At 37.6% G+C, this 21156-nt stretch overlaps 1 pseudogene; it reads right to left on the reverse strand.

Moving 5' to 3' along the window:
- Nucleotides 1–3768: 3768 nt before the first annotated feature.
- LOC144318025 (G2/mitotic-specific cyclin-B1 pseudogene) lies at nucleotides 3769–5380 on the reverse strand (annotated as a pseudogene).
- Between the last annotated feature and the right edge of the window lie 15776 nt (nucleotides 5381–21156).

A 21156-nucleotide genomic window follows, 5' to 3' on the forward strand; every position in this document is an offset into this window, starting at 1 on the left:
AACTTTTTAGCTATGCGTTTATGGTTGCATGCAGGCACACTTATTACATACCAGATGCTGTGCTAACAATTCTACATATATTATCTAATTTAATGCTTATCACAACCCTATAAACTAGGTATTATTATTATCTTCGTGTTACATATAAGCAAGTAGAAGCTGGAAAGGGTTAAATAACTTGCCCAAAGTGGCACAGCTAATAAGGAGGAAGAATTGGCATTTAAACTCAGATCTGGGTGACCCCTGGGTGGCTCAGCGGTTTAGCGCCTGCCTTCGGCCCAAGGTGTGATCCTGGAGTCCCAGGATCAAGTCCCATGTCGGGCTCCCCGTATGGAGCCTGCTTATCCCTCTGCTTGTGTCTCTGCCTATCTCTCTCTCTCTCTCTCTCTATCATGAATAAATAAATAAGATCTCTTTAAAATAAATAAATAAAAAATTAAAATAAAAAAATAAAATAAATAAATAAATAATAAATAAAATAAACTCAGATCTGTCTTCCTCCAGAGTTTATTTATAGCAAATTCAGTAAAAATTTATAGTTTGGGTTATATGTTAACTTTTCAAAACTCTGATGTCATGAATATAACAAAAAGTACTGTTTCAAATAAAATATTATAAAGTAAATAACCAAGGAATTGGCTTAGCAATCATTGCTCTAGAGCAAGTTAAGTCCCTGCCCCAAATCCTTCCCATTCCTTAGCAGTCCTGGTGGTTCTTGCTCATTTGGCTTTCCTCTGGGCTACTGCCAATCTCTGCTCCACTTCTTGGTTAGATGCCTCTAACATCCTCAAGGCCTGTTTTCAATCTTGTTGGTCCTGCTTCTTAAAGCTTAAATGTGTTGCCTTTTAAAACGTATTAATTTTACTGGAATGACTGGGTATCCACATGCAAAAAAAAAAAAAAAAAAAAAGGAATCTAGGCAGATCTTACACCCTTCACAAAAGTTAACTGAAAATGGATCATAGACCTAAATGTCTTTTGCTGGCAGTCACCCCTGCATCACCCAATGGGCTCATGAACAAAGTAGCCATGATGACAAAGATGAAGGTTGTACAACATGGACTTCCACTCACTAAGACTTACCTGGCTATGACCACTGCTGAGTACCCAATCTATCAGCAGCAAGAACTAACACTGAGCCCTCTATATGATACCATTCCCCAGGGTTATCAGTCAGCTACCTGGTGGCAGGTTGATTATCTTGGACTGCTTCTATCACTTTCTTCTTACTGGCATAGACACTTAGTCTGGATACAGATTTACATTCAACACTTCTACTAAAACTACCATCTGTAGACCTATAGGATGCTTTATCCACCATGAAGGTATTCCACACAGCATAACTTTTGGTCAAGGAAATCCACAACAAAAGAAGTGTGACAAGGGCACCATGCTCATGGAATTCATTGGTTTTACACAATCCCCACCATCTGAAAGTTGCCACTTTAACAGAATACTGGAATGGCTTTTTGAAAATTTGGTTATGACACTGGCTAGGTGGCAATACCTTATAGGGCTGGAGCAAGGTTCTCCAGAGACTGTATATGCTCTGAATTACTGTGAGATATATGGTGTTATTTCTCCATAATCAAGGATTTATGGGTCCAAGAATCAAAGGATAGAAATGGAAAAATACCACTGATAAGACCCCTAGTGCCCCACTAGCCAAAATTTTTGGTTCCTTTCCCCAGGACATTATGCTTTGCTAGCTTAGAGGTCTTAATTCCAAAGGGAAGAATTTTTCCACCAGGAAACACACCATGATTTTATGAAACTGGAAATTAAGACTGCTTTGCAACCACTTTGGACTCTTTCATGCCTCTAAATCAAAAAGAAGGGAGTTACTGTGTTAGTTGAGTGATTAATCCTGACTACCAAGGGGAAATTGGACTGCTACTCCATAGTGGAGGTAAGGAGCAGTATGTCTGAAATACAAGAGATCTCTTAGGACATCTTTTAGTATTACCATGTTCTGTGATTTATGGTCAATAGAGAACTACAACAATCCAATCCAGGTAGGACTACCAATGGCCCAGACCCATCAGGAATGAAGATTTGAGTCACTCCACCAAGTAAAGAACCAAGACTAGCTGAGGTGCTTTCTAAAGACAAAGGGAGGAGATCCCTGGATAGCTCAGCGGTTTAGTGCCTGCCTTTGGCCCAGGGCCTAATCCTGGAGACTTGGGATCGAGTCCCACATTGGGCTTCCTGCATGGAGCCTGTTTCTCCCTCTGCCTGTGTCTCTGCCTCTCTCTCTCTCTCTCTCTGTCTCTCATGAATAAATAAAATCTTTTTTTAAAAAAAATAAAGACAAAGGGACTACAGAATGGGTAGTGGAACAAGGTAGTTATAAATACCTGCTATGACCATGTGACCAGTTTTTAAAAATATGGACTTAATTGTTATGAGTATTCCCCCTTATTTTGTCATAATATGCTTGTGTATGTGTGTATATATATTATCAAATGTCTCTAATTTCTTTTTTCTCTCATTCTCTGTTCATGACGTATTTTAGACTTATAAAATATTATTAATCTTACACCATAGTATTTATGTTATGGGATATGAAGGAAAAGAGTAACCATTATTTAAGGACATTATCTCCTTTATTGAGGAAGAGGTTAGTGCTTTTCAGTTGCAAGCAGAGTAGTTGTATCATGTTAGGTGAAATTATGGCCTTATGTTGTCTTTATTTGGAGATTAAGTATGATTTAAGGTAATGTATATGGCTGACAAGTTGACAAGGGGTGGACTTGTGATGGCTAATTTTATGGGTAAACATTTTTTGATTATTTTACTTTTTCATGAAAAACACACAGAGAGAGGCAGAGACATAGGCAGAGGGGAAAAGCAGGCTCCTTGCAGGGACCCCGATGAGGGACTCAATCCCAGGACCCCAGATCAGGCCATGAGCCAAAGGCAGACTCTCAACCGCTGAGCCACCCAGGCATCCCTATGGGTAAACTTCTGATAGTTAATTTCATGTGTCAACCTGACTGGACCAAGGGATGCTCAAATGGTTGTTAAAACATTATTTCTGGGTACGCATGTAAGGGTGTTTCTAGATGAGATTAAATTTAAATTGGTAGACTGAGTAAAGCAGATTACCCTCCTCAATGTGGGCAAGGCTCATATAACGTGTTGGTGGCCTGAACAGAACAAAAGCAAGGTATAGGAGATTTTTCTCTCTATAGTTGACTGTGTGAGCCAAGTCATTGGTATTCTCCTTTCAAACTGGGATTTGCATCATGGCTTTCCTGGTTTTCAGGCCTTTGGAACTACACCACCAGTTTTCCTGTGTTTCCAGTTACAAACAAAGATCATGGGACTTTTCCATAATTGTGTGAGCCAATTCCTTAATATTTTAATTAATTAGTGTAACATGTACATGCATACACTCTGTTTCTCTGGAAAAACTCAACTATTGGGGTGGGTAATTTTCTTCAGGATGTAAATTATTTTCAAATTCAAACATCCATCTGGCTTTTAATCCTTTTCAAGGACTATCTTCTCACTTTTTTTCCTTCAGCACTGTCTGGATATAAAGGAAGTATCTGGATACAAAGGAAATAAAATCTTGAATCTATCAAATTCTAGCAACCTTAAATTTTCTGTATTTCATTGCTTCATCTTTATTAGTTTTTTAAGAAGTTAAAAAGGACCACAAACTTTACTAAAAGTAAGTAAGGTAACATATAATATATACAGATGGCACATGGTGCCAATTTTATTTGCAGATATTACAGTACTGCAATTCATGTTTACAAATTACACCTTTGCCTCAGCCTTGGCTAAATCTTGAACTATTGCAGAATTTAGCTGTGCCAGAGTGCTGATCTTAGCATGCTTAGATGTGGCCTACTTGCTCTTGATAGTTATATGCTTTGTAAGCCTATGATTCACCATGACTATATTCTTAGCCAGGTGTTGCATAACATTTAGAAAAGATTCTTCAGTGTATGACAGATAATATTGTAGAGTTGGTGTCCATTCACCATTATCGAGAATTTTCAGCACTAAGCAAAAAGATCCTGCCGCAATCGGAGAAGGAGGAAAGGGCACCATATCATAATCCAACATAGATAGTTCCATCAGGTATTTGGCCAAAGTATGTTGCTCAACATCAACCTCTGCAATCTTAGATGCTCTCCAAAGGAAATGCAGGCTTAGACGGCAGCACAGACCAAAATTTAAAGATCTTAAATCTTCATTTCCATCTGCCTGATCTGGTGTTTAAGTATTTTCAGTCACAAAGGCAAAGTCACCAATTTCTGGAGGGTACATATCTTCATTTTTGCTTGCAATAAACATGGCAGTGACACCAACCAGCTACAGCATCTTCTTGGGCACACAGTTATTCTGCATGAACTGATCTATAATGGAAAGAGTCATGTAATGGTCTCCTACAGTAACCTGAATTTCATTTGAACCTGTACTAGCCAATTAGGATGGCTCTCATGTTTCCAGTGACTTTACGACCCAGTAGGTATTTTGGTTTGACTGCTTGTTCTTCCTCAACTTGTCTCAGATAAGCATAAATATCTTTCACATATTCATTACAAAGGTTTGGATCAGCTCCATCTTCTGCATTCACACGATTCACTGCAAGAATTACATCAGAGAAAGCCTGACAGAGGTATTCTTCTGCAGGGGCACATCCAGATGTTTCCATTGGGCTTGGAGAGGGAGTATCAACCAAAACAGGCTCAGAGAAAGTTTTTCTTCTTTAATGGGCTCAGGTTCCAGCTCTGGTTCCGGCACAGGTACAGGCACAGTCTCAGGTGCCTTCTCCAGAGGCTTTGGTATTTTTTTAGCAATGACTTTTCCAGGAACCGAAGTTTTTGCTTCCTTTTTCAGAGGCAATTTGGCCTGTGGTTGTTCTCTGACTTTGTTACCAATGTCTCCAAAAGCAATTCTTGGCCTCAGTCGGGGCTTGGAGGCTACAGCAGTGGCCAGAGGCATGCGCTTTGCGCATGCCATACTGATCTTCGCCATATTTTCAACAATAACTTTTGTGTTGCTGGTGACCCAGAGCGCCATTGGCTTCCTCTTCACCAGGTGGCAGCTCAGTGGGGGAGAAGCAGACCACGGAGCCACCTGAGAGGGGACCTGAACCCTCCACAGATCAACAGCCCTTCCTCCAAGGCACACCCTCATTGCCTCATCTTTAAAACAGAGGCAATAACACTACTAAACCCATAGATTGTTATCAGAGTTAAATAGATAAAGCATGTAAATGCTTAGAACAGGTTCTAAAACATAGTAGATGCTCAGTAAATGTTAGCCATTATCATTGTAGTGGAAGAGGGGGCCTCTGGTTCTCCTTACTTACTTCTGCTGATGGTGTAGCTTGTCACCTGATATATGGAAGTGAGTAGGACTGGATTATTATCCCAGGCATCACTGGCTCTCATAGGCTTGATGGTTCTTCGAGACTCAGCTGAATCCCCATCTGGTCTCCCTATTTTGGGTGGTCTATCTGTGGCTCTTGCTTACAAGGTTTCCTGGCATCCTGCTGCAGAGGCTCCCTTGTTGATATATTGACTTTTTGATTGACAATTATTTTCTGTGCTTCTGAGGAGCTGATGTCATATTCTGCATTTTGCTCTGTTTACCATTTATCTTTTATAATGTCTGTGCTCTTGTCATATAGGCTTTGGCTTTGATGATCCAAACTAAATCTTTTTAGAAATCAAAACAAAAACTTTCCTCTGAAGTCTTAGCCCTTAAGAATCAAAAGTGCTTTGGTTTCAGAATGTGGTGCCTGCTGAGTGTTTTAAAAATTCCACTTAGCATTTCTACACACTTCTTTGGTGTAGAACTTTATCTACTTTGCCCTGAAGCAATGAATATTAAAGCCAGTAAATGGAGAATTTAGAAGCAAAAAATATATATGTAATTTCAAGGAAAGAAACAATTCCCAAGTAATAAAAATGTGGTAGATATGATGGACTGACCTGACATAGAAGATATACCATGTACCTGCTTTAAATGCATAGAAACACTGAATAAAACGCAAGATATTTTTTCAACTTATTGGTGAACTCAAAATTAAGAAAAGGAAAACCTGAAGTGCCAGGAATCAGCAGAAATTCAAAGTTAGAATGGTAAGTAATAGCTTGTAAGGTTATCAGGACTCAATATAGTCCTTAAAAGCAGAGAGCTAGAATTTTAATGTTTGTATAAGGAGGAAAATCCATGACATAGGAATCATGCAGGGGTAACAATAGAGTTGAGGTAGCTACATAAAACTGGGTAAGGGGGTGCCTGGCTGGCTTAGTTGGTAAAGGATGTGACTCTTGATCTTGGGATTGTAAATTTGGTCCCTACATTGGGTGTAGAAATTACTTTAAAATAAAATCCTTTAAAAAAGAATAAAGCTGAGGAAGACTTTATGCTTTCCTTCACCATGGACTTCCCAATGGTTCAGGAAACCACCCAAAATAGGGACACCAGATACCTACATACATACATATAGAACAGACATGTGGAACTAAATGAAAAACTCAGAAACAAATGCATGACTATGTGGAATCTTGGTATGTGACATGTGTAGAATTACAATTATTGGTGAAGGGATGAACTATTCAATAGATGTTGCTAAAAAATTGCTACTCACATGAAAAAAATTACCCCAAGTGCAAAAATATACTCAAAATGACTAAATTCACTAAATAAAGAAAAAAAAAACCCTTACAATTCTTAAAAGATAAAAAGAAAAATAACACAAGGTGTTTCTCGTATGTAAGGCCAGGGATGTTAGATTCTGTCCTATAGGTTGAGGGAAACATTGGAGTGTTTCAAGCACAGACATGACCCATGCAGAAGATAAATGTTCCTTGAAGAATGACAATGGAATACTGTAAAATTAATCAGATGTTAATGTCAATTGCAGTGCCTGCTCCATATGAAGTTCAACATATCCCTGAGCCTTGTATGCAAGCTGTTGATCCAGCATATGCTTTTATTCTCTAAACCTATTAGGAATACTACCAAAAACAGTTTATTTTTGGCTATTAGGGCCAGCAATGTACCTTCATGCTCCTACCTCATTATAGCAACTCTTTATCCCATGCCAACATCTAGTCTTAGGAACTTCAGTGGCTTTTACATTGAATAGGACATTACTATGTTATATTTCATTGATGATATCATGATGATTGACCTGGTATGCAGAGGGTAGAAACTCTTCTGGACATTTTGGTAAGAGGCAGGAATGTCACATAGTAGTAAATTCACAAAAATTCAGAGGCCTCATACCTCAGTGAATTTCTAGGATTTTGATTTCTAATTTCTACAAACATGTTAAATTACATCATCCAAAGTAAAGGATGAGTTGTTGTATCTGGTTTCTTTAGTACTAAGAAAACAGTATAACAACTAGTGGGATTCTTTGGATTTTTGGAGGCAATACATATACTCATTTGGGTATGCTATTCTGACCTATTTACTGCATAATTAGAAAAGTTGCCAATTTTGAGTGGGATGCAGAAGAAATGCAAGCTATTCTTCCACTTGGGTCATGTAACCCAGCAAACATGTTAGTGCTAAAAGTATATGTAGTAAACAGGATGCTGCATGGAGCCTTTGACAGATATCTATAATTGTATTACAGTGCAGACATTAAAGATTTTGGAACAAAGCTATGCCACTCTCAAAATATAACTATACGTCTAAGAAACATCATCTGATTTGTTAGTGGGCCTTAGTAGAAAGGGAATACTGACTTTCATGGGCTGTAATGTAACATGCAATCAGAGCTATCCGTCATGCACTGAGCATTGTCTAATCCAAAGTCATAAATGTTGGGTGTGTACAATGGCACTCTGTCATAAAATAAGTTATATAAATGAGACTCGTCTTGAGAAGGCCCTGAAGATACAAGTAAGTTGTAGGAACAAATAGCCCAGATACCTATGGCTTTTATTTCTGTTATAATTTCTCCTTCCTTTTATGGGATGTTCCCTATGGCCGGTTGACTTAGGGGAAAAAAGTGTTTAATTTTACATATGGTTCTACATGATATGCTGACACTACACAAAAACGGACTGGGCCACTACAGCAATATAGCCCCATTCTGGAAAGGCCTTGAAGGGAAATCCTGCCAGTAGGCAGAACTTTTTTTTTTTTTGAAGATTTTATTTATTTATTCATGAGAGACACAGAGAGAGAGAGAGAGAGAGGAAGAGACACAGGTAGAGGGAGAAGCAGGCTCCATGCAGGGAGCCCGATGTGGGACTCGATCCCAGGTCTCCAGGATCATGCCCTAGGCCGAACGCAGCACTAAACCGCTGAGCCACTCAGGCTGCCCCAGTGGGCAGAACTTTAAGCAGTAAATCTGGCTGTTCATTTTTCTGGAATACTAGAGGCGGAAATCTACTCTACATCATGGACAGTGGCTAATGATTTAACTAGATAGTCAGAAAATTGGTAGGAACACAATTGGAAAGCTGGTGACAGGAAAGGAGATATGTGGATAGATGCCTCTGGAAATGAAGATATTTATGTCTCAGGTAAAAATGCTCATGAAAGAACAAGCTCAATAGAATAAGCTTCCAATAAGCAGGAGGGCATTATGACCAATTCTGTGGCCATCAGTCAACCTCTTTCCCTAGCGACCTCATCCTCATCTAGAACAATCATGTCAAATTGTCCAAGGCAGCAGAAATAAAGGTTATATATTTGCTTAGCAATACAGACTTCTAATCACCAAGGCTGAGCTGGCTCAATAACCTAAAAACCAACCATAGGGGATCTTCCCCAGGGGACTCAGAGAACCTCCTGACTGATTGTATTGCCTATTTATATCATGAAAGACAGAGCACTTTGTTCTCACTGTAACAGACACTTACTCAAGATGTAGATTTGTCTTCCCTGCCTACAACACTTCTGCCAAAGCCACCATATATGAACTTAGAGGATGCCTTATTTACCATCCGTATATTCCACACATTGCTTCTCACCAAGAAGTTCATTTTATAGCAAATGAAGTATGGCAACAAAACACACAGAATTCACTCCATCACCCTGAAGTAGCTGCTGGCCAATTAGGATGGTATAATAGCCTTTTGAAGACTCAGTTAAAAGCATCAGCTAGATGACAGCACTTTACAAAGCAGGGGTAATGTTCTCTAGACTACAGTGTTAATTCTAAATCAGTGACCAATATATGAGGCTCTCCCATTTCCAAAAGTTTATAGGTCTGAGAAGCAGTTGCCTGAAATGGGAATGTTTCTTCTCAATATTACCTCTAATCAGGGCTAGAGTTAGGATGAAATGAGTGAAGCATTCATATAGGGCACAACATTTGAGTGTCAAATACTTAGTAATCAAGATTAATAATATTTCATGCAATATTTTCAAAATCAAAATTAATGCAAAAAAACATGATAAATAATACATGAAAATTTTAAAGGATGTCTTTGTTTATTTGCCTATGACTCTATGTTACTGTGTAAAGGGAACAGTCATTTCCCATCAGCTCAAAGTTCCTGGGCCCATAAGGACATCACACCCTCACTAAGAGAATTACAATGGCATGCAAATAGATTAAGCAACTGTGGGCTATCTATATAGTCATATTTTTTAGTTTTTTTATTGCATATTTTCCCTTTATACAGAGGTACTTCCCTTTGTGATCCTCTATGAAAACTTTTGCTTCCTGTATTACTTTGGGCTGCTGATATAGAGTTTGGGCTCTGCTGGTCTAGATCTCTTAGTTCCCAAGGGTGACATATTTCCATCAGGAGACACAGCAGTAGTTCCATTAACTTGGGAGTTGAGATTGTTGCTTGTCCATTTAGGGTTTGTTACATCTGTGAATCAACAAGAAAGAGAGTTAAATGTATTACTGGGGTGATTGATTCTGTCAAGGGAATATCATGTTGCTACTACACAACGAGGTAAGGAAGAGTATGTCTGGAATATAAGAGGTCTCTGGGAACAACTCATAATACTTTCATGTTCTATGAGATAACTAAAAAGAAAAAACTACCAATATATGTCACAACATAGATGACCCTTGGAAACATTATGCTAATTTGAAGAAACCAAATGTAAAAATCACATATTGTATGATTTCATTTATATGAAATGCCCAGAGAGGGCAAATCTACAGACTCAGAAAGTAGGGTTTTTGTTTTCTGGCTGAGAGTAGGAATGGAGGGTGTTTCCAAAGGGACATGAGGGATCTTGTTGGGATGATGGAAATGTTCTAAAACTGAATTGTGATGATGGTTAAACAACTCAGTACATTTACTAAAAATCATCGAGTTGCACACACAAAAAATAGTGAAATTTATGGCATTTAAAATATCTCAACAAAGCTGTTTCAAATAAGTTGGTGGAAAACTACAATTCAATATATAGGCAGGACTTTTAAGGACCCAGACCCTTCAGAAATGAAAGTTTGAGTCACCTACCAAAGAAAGAACCATGACCTATCAAGGTATGTGCTGAGGGCAAACAGGTAGCAAAAGGAGGTGACTATAGACACCAGGTACAACCATGTGACCAGTTGCAAAAACAAATGATCTAATGTAAGATGTGTTAATAATAGCCTAGCATTTCAGAATCTAAGTTATAGGCTCTCAAAAATGTATGTGATCCACCTAGAAAAAAAAAAAGTTCATGATCCAAAATGTATAAGGAAATTTGTACCCTTTTTGGAAAAAGAATGTGCATGATTTTGATTTGTATAAGAAATATTTGCAACATGTTAGATGGAAGCTTGATTTTATTATGATCTTTATTTGACAATATAGTTTAAAGAAGTACGTACAAATGTTAAGTTGACAGGAAGTAAACTGTAGCTGTTTTTCACTGTTTTAGCTTAGCCAAGTTGGATCTCTTTCCTATAATGCCCTCTCCTGTGTAGTCTCAGGTTAGGGTTGGCCACAAGAGAAATTTCCTCAAAATCTGTATGGTGGAAAAAATTTAAAGCTACCATTTTTGTGTTCCAAAGTTTGGTGCAGGGTGCCATCACTCTGGCAGCTCACGGTTGCTATTGTTGACCTTGCAGTTAACCTTGACGCTGTGGGATACCATTGGGGTATACAGCTTTTCCAGCTTTCCTCAGATGTCTTGTAGTGTCCTGAGCCAGGTATATGTGAAACTTCATGGTAAAGAACACCAGCTTCGACAGCAGGTCTCTCACACCATTGAGGTTCATGTTGTCCTCATGGAATCCAGTTTGTTCTCATGGGTTCCATTCACCATTGCAAGATCTAGTTTGTCCTTTCTCTCCCCCAGTTCTCATCTGTCTCTCTTGAACTGCCAGCCCAGCTTACCTCTAGTGATATGAGGCTCCCCACTAGGTGCAAAGGCCATACATGTCTGACATAGACTTCCTGACTAGCTTCTTCTACATTTGCATAAAGTCTATCCCATAAAATAAATGTCTTATTCTATATAGTTTGTAGTTGTGTTTCTTCTCGGAATGAATTCTGCTGATACAGAAGAAGCTGTGGCACTAAGGCTGGCAAGAAGAAACCAAACCAAGAAGGAACCAACATTTTTATTTAGCATTTGCTTTGCATCATATGCTATACTAAGTACTTTGTATGATCTAACCCATTTTAATCTTCACAGGGATACCATAAAGTAGACACTAGTTTCTCTCATTTTGCAATGAGCTAAATTAGGGTTAGAAAGTTGATGGAATGGTAATATAGAACATCTGATCAAGGACTAGCCTTGAAAGCAGTACCTGTATCTTTGTTTTCAGATTTCCAGCTCTGTACTTATGCGCTACTCTTTTAGAGTTTTCTCTTCATGTTCTCCTCCTAGTAGGCTGGGATTACTTCTGAAATTTCCAGAACTAGACATAGCCCATGATTGCATTTTTTTAAAGACTTACTTTTATGAAATATTTAATCTAGCCTTCCAGATACTATTAAGTTTCTTTAGGTCATGGCCCATGTGCTACCCCATTATCTGTCTATAACCCCAGAAATGCAGTTGTAGGAAAATGCCATCTTAAGAGGATACTTCCATTAAAAATGCATGAATCAGACTTCAATGTCTTTATTTCATAAACTGTTTATATGCAGTCACTGATTTGTATTGAGAAAATTATACATAATGCCCTTTTTAAAGTTTCTCTTTCTAAAGACAGAATGCTTTCCTTTAATTAAATTTGAATATTCCAGATATGTTGGTATAGTCATGCTTTTCCTTGCTTTGATATTTCAAGAGAAAAATCATGAATTTTACATTTATTCATATCCTCTTATTTAAAGCTTAGAAATTATTTTCCTTTTTTTCCAAATTATTTGGGTCACTTATTTTCTAAAGATATAAATTGAATATTTTGATTTTTTAGAACAAGATAAATGATATAAGTTACTTACTGGCGCCATCAATTTATTTTTCTGAAACTAGAAAAAAATTAGTTGAGAATTCATAAATTAGACCTAGAATCCCAAGGGAATCACAAAACTCCTCCTCTGGATCTTCTTTCTTGTAAATATTGCATGTCTTTAAGTGAAGAGAGCTCTTGACCTTGTTAAGCCCAAGTAATATAAAAATTTTATTTCCATTCAGAAACCATTTTTCATCATTATATTATATCCTTTGAGCGTATGCAAGTTGTGATAAATTAGCCAATACTGCTATGAAAGTTTAAAATGCATTTTGTCTTAGTTACCGTTCCCTAGTATCTAGCCTAACTGAAGCCAAAACAACTCACACTTTGACCTTGTAATTGTCCTCAAAATCCAGTAACACACACACACACACACACACACACGCACACGCACACACACACACACACACATAAACTCTAAGGGTAAAAAATTGATCTTTATTCTTATATTAAAGCTTCAAAGAAAAATTTTTAAAAGGATACCAGGGCATGGATCCAGGAAAGACATTATACTGATTGTTCACTATCATATTCTGTGTGTTCCCTCAGACTATGAGGCTTCTTATTTTCATCAGAACTGCAATATTAATCAAAAGAAATAGGTAAATGCAATTAAATCAACTACAAATGTTTCTTTCTGATTTGCTTCACTAAATTGGAAGCCTCAAAAAGACCAATCTGACTTGCAAATTATAGTATGAATCATATTCCTAAAGGAAAAATTTTACTATCAGATTCCACTTTTCATAAATATAAAATAGTCTCCAAATACCAGTCCAATCCAATTAAATTTTCTAATAAAAGCCTTAAATGCTCTCCAGAATTTAAACCCACACAACTTAATTCCTTCTGTATCCTAGCCATGTTTTATATTCTATTCCCAGATAGATCTGCATGTGAATGTTCCTTCATGAAAGTACTCCTAAATCCCCTTATCTAATCATGTCCCCAGCCATTCAAAACATCATTCTTGAATCTTCCTCTTTGTGGAACACCAAATACTATTAACATTCTTGTGCAGCTGAAATGAGGCTATGGAGTTTGGAGTTTATTTTATCAATAGTGAGAGAAGACTAGAAATAATTAAGAAAGGGAGTGATATAATAGGTTTATAAATTTCTTATCTTTACTGTAGTGGCCAGGCTTAAGGAGATATTTTTGAGAATAGTGATTTAAATTCCAAGATGTCCATTGAAAGATGAATGGATAAAGAAGATGTTATATATATATATATATTATATTATGTTATATTATATATTATGACATATATATGCTATATATGCTATATATTATGGAATATTACTCAGCCAACAAAAGGATGAATTCTTACTATGTACATCGACGTGGATGGAACTGGAAGGTATTATGCTGAGCAAAATAAGTCAATCAGAGAAAGACAATCATCATTTGGTTTCATCATATGTGGAATATAAGAAATAGTGTAGAGGATCATAGGGGAAGGGAGGGAAAACTGAATGGGAAGTCATCAGAGAGGGAGAAAAATCATGAGAGACTCTTAACTATAGGAAACAAACTGAGAGTTGCTGGAGGGGAGGTAGACTTGGGATGGGGTAATTGGGTGATGGGCATTAAGGAGGGCACATGATGTGATGAGCACTGAGTGTTATCTGTAACTATGAGATACTGAATACTACATCTGAAACTAATGATGTACTATATATTGGCTAATTGAATTAAAAAAAATAAAAAGTAAACTCTGAGCTAAAGTGATAAATAAGAATCTGATTTAGCCAATGATTCAAACCATAAGGAAACACTGCTTAGCAATCTTACTGGAAATGTAAATTTGTAGTTAACCGTATGATCAATTTTCTTATGACAGGTTATTTCTTAATTTAATATCTATTAACATTCTAACTATTACTTATCAAAATGAAATTTTAACTGAATCACAATGAAAGTATTAAAAGATAAAATCAGTGGAATACTATTGGCATGAGAATTTATTCCTAGTAGTTTCACTGGACAAATAATATCTTTTTTTTTAAAAGATTTTATTTATTTACTCATGAGAAACACACAGAGAGAGAGGGGCAGAGACACAGGCAGAGGGAGAAGCAGGCTCCATGCAGGGAGCCCCAAGTGGGACTCCATCCCAGGTCTCCAGGATCCGCGGCAGGCAGCACTAAACTGCTGCGCCACTAGGGCTGCCCATGGACAAATAATATCTATATCAGAGGTTAGGTGTAGGTCTTTGCTGGGTTTATATTGCTCTAAAAAAAAATGTACTGTTTGCCTTTTCTTATCCCTATTTTACTTGGTAGTGTCATGATAGTCCTGATCCAGCCCCCCTTTGAGGAAGTATTGCTCAATGGGAAAGATATGACTCCAGTCGTTAGGGCCAGTGGTTGCCTCTTCTTGAGCAATCAGGAAGTAGGACCCAAACCTTTTTTTAGTCTCCTAAGCAGTATAGCAGATGATGAAGAAAGAAAGTAAGAGAGAACAAAGAATAGAAAAGAGAGGAGAAAGGAGAGGAGGATACAGGAGAGGGGAGGACAGGAGAGAGGAGAGGAGAGGAGAGGAGAGGAGAGGAGAGGAGAGGAGAGGAGAGGAGAGGAGAGGAGAGGAGGAGATGGGAGAGGAGGAAAAAGGAAGAGAGAGAAGAAGAGAGAGACAGAGGGAGAAGGAGTTGACTTTGGTCTTGTGACAGAGTTTGAGAATAAGACACTAATTTTGGATGCACCATGCCCTGAGATATCACTTTAAATGTCTTCTAGATAAGTATTTCAGGGAACTTATACCAGGTTCTTAGGTATAATGATAAAGTCTCCTAAGAAACGTGTACACAAAGGACAATTATATCTCTAACCTCTCACCTGAGCTCAAGATTCATATATCTGATTGTCTTTTTGACATTGATACTTGAATGTTTAATGGTCATCTTGAAATTTGAATGGGTTCAAAACCAGACTCTTGATTTCTACTCTCAATGCCCACCAAACCTGCTTCCTCTCACTTCTCCTATCTTAATTAATGTCAAATTTCATCTTTTGAATTGCTCTGGCTAAAAAAAATGATGTCTTCCTTGATTCCATTCCTCCTCCAACATCACACAACCAATTCATCAACAAATCCTATTGCTGACTTCTAATTTCATACCATTATAATCAGTAAAGGTACTTGGTATGAATCACTCTTCTTAAATTTGCTGAGAATTCTTTTGTGATCAATCATCTATTCTGGGTAATGTTCCATGTGTGCTTGAGTAGAATGTATATTCTGCTGCTGTTAGATAGAATGTTCTATAAATGTCCTTTAGGTCCATTTGGTCTAATGTGTGGTTCAATTCCAACATTTCCTTGATGATTTTCTGTCTAAATTATCTACTCATTGTTAAAAGTGGGTATCAAGGGCAGCCCGGGTGGCTCAGCGGCTTAGCGCCGCCTTCAGCCGAGGGCGAGACCCCAGAGACCCGGGTTTGAGTCCCACGTCGGGCTCCCTGCATGGAGCCTGCCTGTTTCTGCCTGTTTCTCTGTGTCTCTCATGAATAAATAAATAAAGTCTTTAAAAAATAAAAAAAATAAAAGTGGGTATCAAAATGCCCTACTATTACTGTATTGTTTAATTTTCCCTTCAAGTCTTATTAGTGTTTGCTTCATATATTTAGGTGTTCTGATGTTGGGTGTATATATATATTTAGGATTGTTGTATCTTCTTGATAAATTGACCCCTTTATCATTATATAATGACCTTTGTTTCTAGTTACCATATTTAGCTTAGTCTTTTTTTTCTAATAAAAGTATAGTTTCCCAAAAAAAAAAAAAAAAAGTATAGTTTCCCCTGTGTTCTTTTATTTTTATTGGTATTGTCTTTCTTTTATAATTCCTTTGCTTTGAGCCTATGTGTGTCCTTAAAGCTGGAGTGAGTTTTTTGTAAGCAGCATATAGTTGGATCTTGTTTTGTTATGTTTTGTTTTTCTGTTCAACTACTGCATGCCTTTTTATTGGACAATTCAATCCATTTACATATGAAGTAATTATTGATATGCAAGGACTTATTAATGCTATCTTATTGTTTTTTGGCTGTTGTGTAGTTCCTTTATTGCTTCCTTCCTCTCTTGCTGCTTTCCTTTGTGAATTGATGATTTTTCCATTGTAGTATGTTCTGATTTTCTTCTCTTTATCTTTTGTGAATCTATTATAGGCTTTTGCTTTGCACTTAGCATGAAACTTACAGAAAATATCTTATAGATATAAGTCTATTTTACACTGATAGCAACTTAATCTTGATCACATATAAAAGCTCTACTCTTTTACTCCCTCCTTCCTGATTCTGATGTCATGGTTTACCTATTTTTATATTGCATATTTATTAACAAATTATTTATCCCTAATTATATTTTTAGTACTTTTGCCCTTTAGCCCTCTACTGGGGGAGTTAACATACCACCATATTGCAGTGTTAGAGTATTCTGAATTTGACCATATATACATTCTTACCTTTATCACTGTGTTGTATATTTTCATGTTTTCATGTTACTAATTAGCATCCTTTCTTTTCAGCTTGAAGAACTCCTTTCAGCATTTCTTGTAAGATAGGTTTAGTGGTAATGAATTCCTACAGGTTTTGTTTGTCTGGGAAAGTCTATCTCTCCTTCATTTCTAAAGGATAGTTTTGCCAAGTAAAGTATTCTTGGTTGAGAGTTGTTTTTATTTTTATTTTTATTTTTATTTTAACACTCAGAATATATTATTCCATTCTCTCCTGGCCTGAACGTTTTCTGCTGAGAAATTCACTGATAGCTTGTGGGGATCCTTTTTAAGTTATAAGCTCCCCACCCCCAGGTGCTTTTAATATTCTCTTTTTGTTCTTGATTTTTTACATTTTTTTAAAGATTTTATTTATTTATTCACGAGAGACACAGCAAAAGAGGCAGAAACATAGGCAGAGAGAGAAGCAAGCTCCATGCAGGGAGCCTGATGTGGGACTAGATCCCTGGATTCCAGGATCATGCACTGGGCTGAAGGCAGATGCTCAACTGCTGAGTCACCCAAGGGTCCCGACAGTTTTTTTTTTTTTTTTTTTTTTAAAGATTTTATTTATTCATGATAGAGTGAGAGAGGCAGAGAGGCAGAGACACAGGCAGAGGGACACAGCAGGCTCCACATGCTGGGAGCCCGACATGGGACTCGATCCCAGGACTCCAGGATCGCGCCCTGGGCCAAAGGCAGGCATTAAACCGCTGAGCCACCCAGGGATCCCCCGACAGTTTTTTAATAATGTGTCTTGGAGAGAATTTCTTCAACTGAAATTGTTTAGTGACCTATAAGCTTCATGAACTTGGATATCCAAATTTCTCTCCATATTTGGGAAGTTCTCAGCCATTATTTCTTTAAATAAGCTTTCTTTCCCCTTCTCTTTTCCTTTTGGAATGCCAATGATTTGCAAATTGGTCCTTTTGATGGTACCTTGTAGGTCAGGTAGTCTTTGTTCATTCTTTCTCATTCTTTTTTCTTAGCCTTCCTCTGTTGGAAAATTTCAAAGTTCTTGTCTTCAATTTCACGGATTCTTTTGCTTGATCAAGTCTGTTACTGGTGCTCTCTACTGTGCTTTTCATTTCATTCATTGAATTCTTCAGCTCCAGAATTTGTTTTATCCTTTTTTTTATGATTTAGGTCTATTTGTTAAATTTCTAATTTTGTTCATGTATTGTTTTCCTGATTTCACTGAAGTATTTTTCTGTGTTTTTTTGTAGCTCACTGAGTTTCCTTTAAAAAGCTAATTTGGATTCTTTATTGGGTAAATCATGGATCTGCATATCTTTGGGTTAGTTACTAGAAGATTATTATGATCCTTCAGTGGTGTCAAGGTTTCTTGATTCTGTTTTGTTGTTGTTGTTGTTGTTGTTTTAATGTTCCTTGTTTTTTGTGTTGCTGTCTTCTTATTTGAAGTAGTATCAGCTCCTCCAGTCTTTACTAAATGTCTTCTGGTGAGAGGTACCTTCCATCAGCCTTGCCAGAGATTCTGAAGTTTTCTCAGACTTATGAAATACATCTGCTCCATCCATCTTGCCCCCTCTTGTGGTAGACTTCTTAAGTTTTTATGCCTTCTTTCAATCCTGCAACACATTAGGTAGGCCCAGTGCTGACAGCCTCTTTTGTTTTCCCAAACAGTGGTGCTACAACTCAAGTTTGTGATCTCTTGCTCCTGCAGATTTGGGCCTGCTTTCTGTGCATGCTCATTAGCCATCTTTTAAAGCTTGCTTTTGCCCACCATCTTCAGAACCATGCACAGGTTGTTGGCCAGAGTGTAGAGGCTGTGTGGGTAAGGCACATAAGGTGCTGGGGTTGCCATTGAGCCAATTGAGGGTATCCACAGATGGGGTTTTCTCAGCACTTTGTGGGTTGGCTTCTTGATAAAGTTTATAACACCAATAATAGTATCCACTGTCTTTTTAATGCCCTCTGAGTCATATTATCACTTTCTCTAGACTTTTCCCACCCTCTAGTCATGGAGCTCTCCATTTAGTTCTCTAAATGGAGTGTGAGAGAAATGAGCTTCTTTGGCAGCATCCACACAGCTGGGAAAGCTGGGTGCTCACCCACACTCTCTCCCTTTCTCCCACAGGAGAAATCATGGGCCCAGGAAAAGCTCTCTTAGCCTTAAACTATACCACTTTGGCAAGGGTGGAGTTATTTGGGTAAAATCAAACTGATTCTCTTTTTCATTCCAATGCATCTAAACTCAAAACTCACACTCCTCTTCTCTAACAGAGTGCTAGATACTCTCTGGAAACCTAGACTTCAACAAAGACTCTCTCATCCATAGGTGAGTATCTATGTCAGTGTTCTCCAGGGGCTCCTGGTTTGTGGTCAAGAAGGGCTGGAGCTACTTAATGCATCAATTCACTATCTTTAGCCAGGATCAAGGTTCATTTGCTTCTATGACCCAATGCATGGGTAGGTGAGACTCCTTCTGGTGCCTTTGGACCAGAGCTATGGTGTTGGATCACACAGCTCCCACAAAGTCATTTTTATTCATGGATGTGTGCTGAATATTTGTTGTTAGGGAGGGGGGAATAACACATAAAACTCAAAACCAATAGCACTATTACCCATGCCTGAATGAAACTTATCTAACACATGTATTTTTTTATGTAAGGTACATCATAGCTTCCTTGCACTTAGGAACACATTCCTCCTCCCAATCCCTCCCCATATTCCACTGAGAGGTGAAGAGACTCCCCACCACCCACTTCTTAACAGCATTACTGGGGGAGGGCTACCAGTTTCTCAGATTTCACTGTCCTCATTGTAGTCCCCCACCTCATGACCCTCAAGCATGACCCAAGCAGAGCCTCAGAAGCTGTCACCAGCTCTGCACTCTGAAATAATAATTTAAAATCTTCCACCAATTCCATTCTCTAATCCAACACACTTCCCAAATGCAAGGAAAGGAGGATGGGATATCAAGAAACTTCATTAAGAGATAAAGGACAAAATGATTTTAAGTGATATCAATATTTTTAAAGTTCAAATTATGCTGCTGCTGTCAAACTGACAAATTAAACAACTCAACAAATGACCATGATGCAGGTCAAAGGGAACTGATGCTGTTCCCTTCATTGTGAGGAAGAGGATACAAACAACCATGTAGTCTTATGTCACCATAATGCTGATATCACTTCACCTTGGCTTTAAAATATATTTTAACATCTGATAAAGCTAGCTCTCTTTCCTTTTTTCCCACATTTTTGTGTTTCGTGTTGGTGACTTTTCTGTTTAAAATGGCCCCCAAGTATAGTTTTGAAATGCTATCCAGTGTTCTCAAGTACAAGAAAGCTGTGATGTCTTATAGAGTAAATATAGGTTAGATTAGCTTCATTTAGCTATGATTTATACTGTCTACTGGCTGTGAGTTCAATGTTAATGAATTTATATTACATATTAAATAAGGTGTTTTAAAATAGAAACATACATAAAGCAAGGTGTGTATTGATAAGTTGAGGAAAGTGTTGTGACTCCAGACTAACAGAAATCTAACCATATATTTATCCTACAAGTAATGGCTCTGTGACTATAGAAAATAAGTACCTCACATAACAAGAGTTGACTGCACCTTATATGAGAAAGGAATTTCAAGTTCCAGCTAAGTAGTACTTGCAGGAACTAGAGGAATACCTGTAGGAGTAGACTGGTGGTTGAAGGTAAGGAAATATAAGACTAGATAGGGAAAATTTTTTTGATATAAGGAACATCTTCTCATGGCTTATGATTCGACATTCTGGCAAGGATCCCTGGAGCTAGTCCTTTTTTTTTTTTTTTTTTTTTTCCTGGAGCTAGTCCTAATATGGTTTTAGACAACATTTTGAAGCTTGAACATAATGATGCCTACATAAATGAGGTGGGGATACTAGAAATGCTTTGGAATGTATTAAAGATTCAGAAAGCTCCAGATGTTAAAATTTTGAATAGATACTTAAAGTGAGATTGGAGAACCCACCATCTAACTTTCTTTCATGAAGAATCCAGAGGACACATCCTTCACTAAGGCAATGAGGAATCCACAAATGAGGTAGCTCAACAATAAAACATACTGTCATGGAACAGATTGTCCTACTTATTACTGGAAGAGTTTGTTTCATGACAAAAACAAAGACTTTATTTCAAGACTTGTAGCATACACAAAATTTGATCATATCACTGGCCATTAAGCATAAAAAATTCAGGGTGAAATAATGCAAAGAATGTACTTTGCAACAGTATTAGAAATTAATAGCAAAATCTAGGAAAACCTCTTAGTTTTAGGGTTACATTTATGTATATGATATA

This window comes from Canis aureus, chromosome 8 (assembly GCF_053574225.1).
Source record: "Canis aureus isolate CA01 chromosome 8, VMU_Caureus_v.1.0, whole genome shotgun sequence".
Classification (NCBI taxonomy): domain Eukaryota; kingdom Metazoa; phylum Chordata; class Mammalia; order Carnivora; family Canidae; genus Canis; species Canis aureus.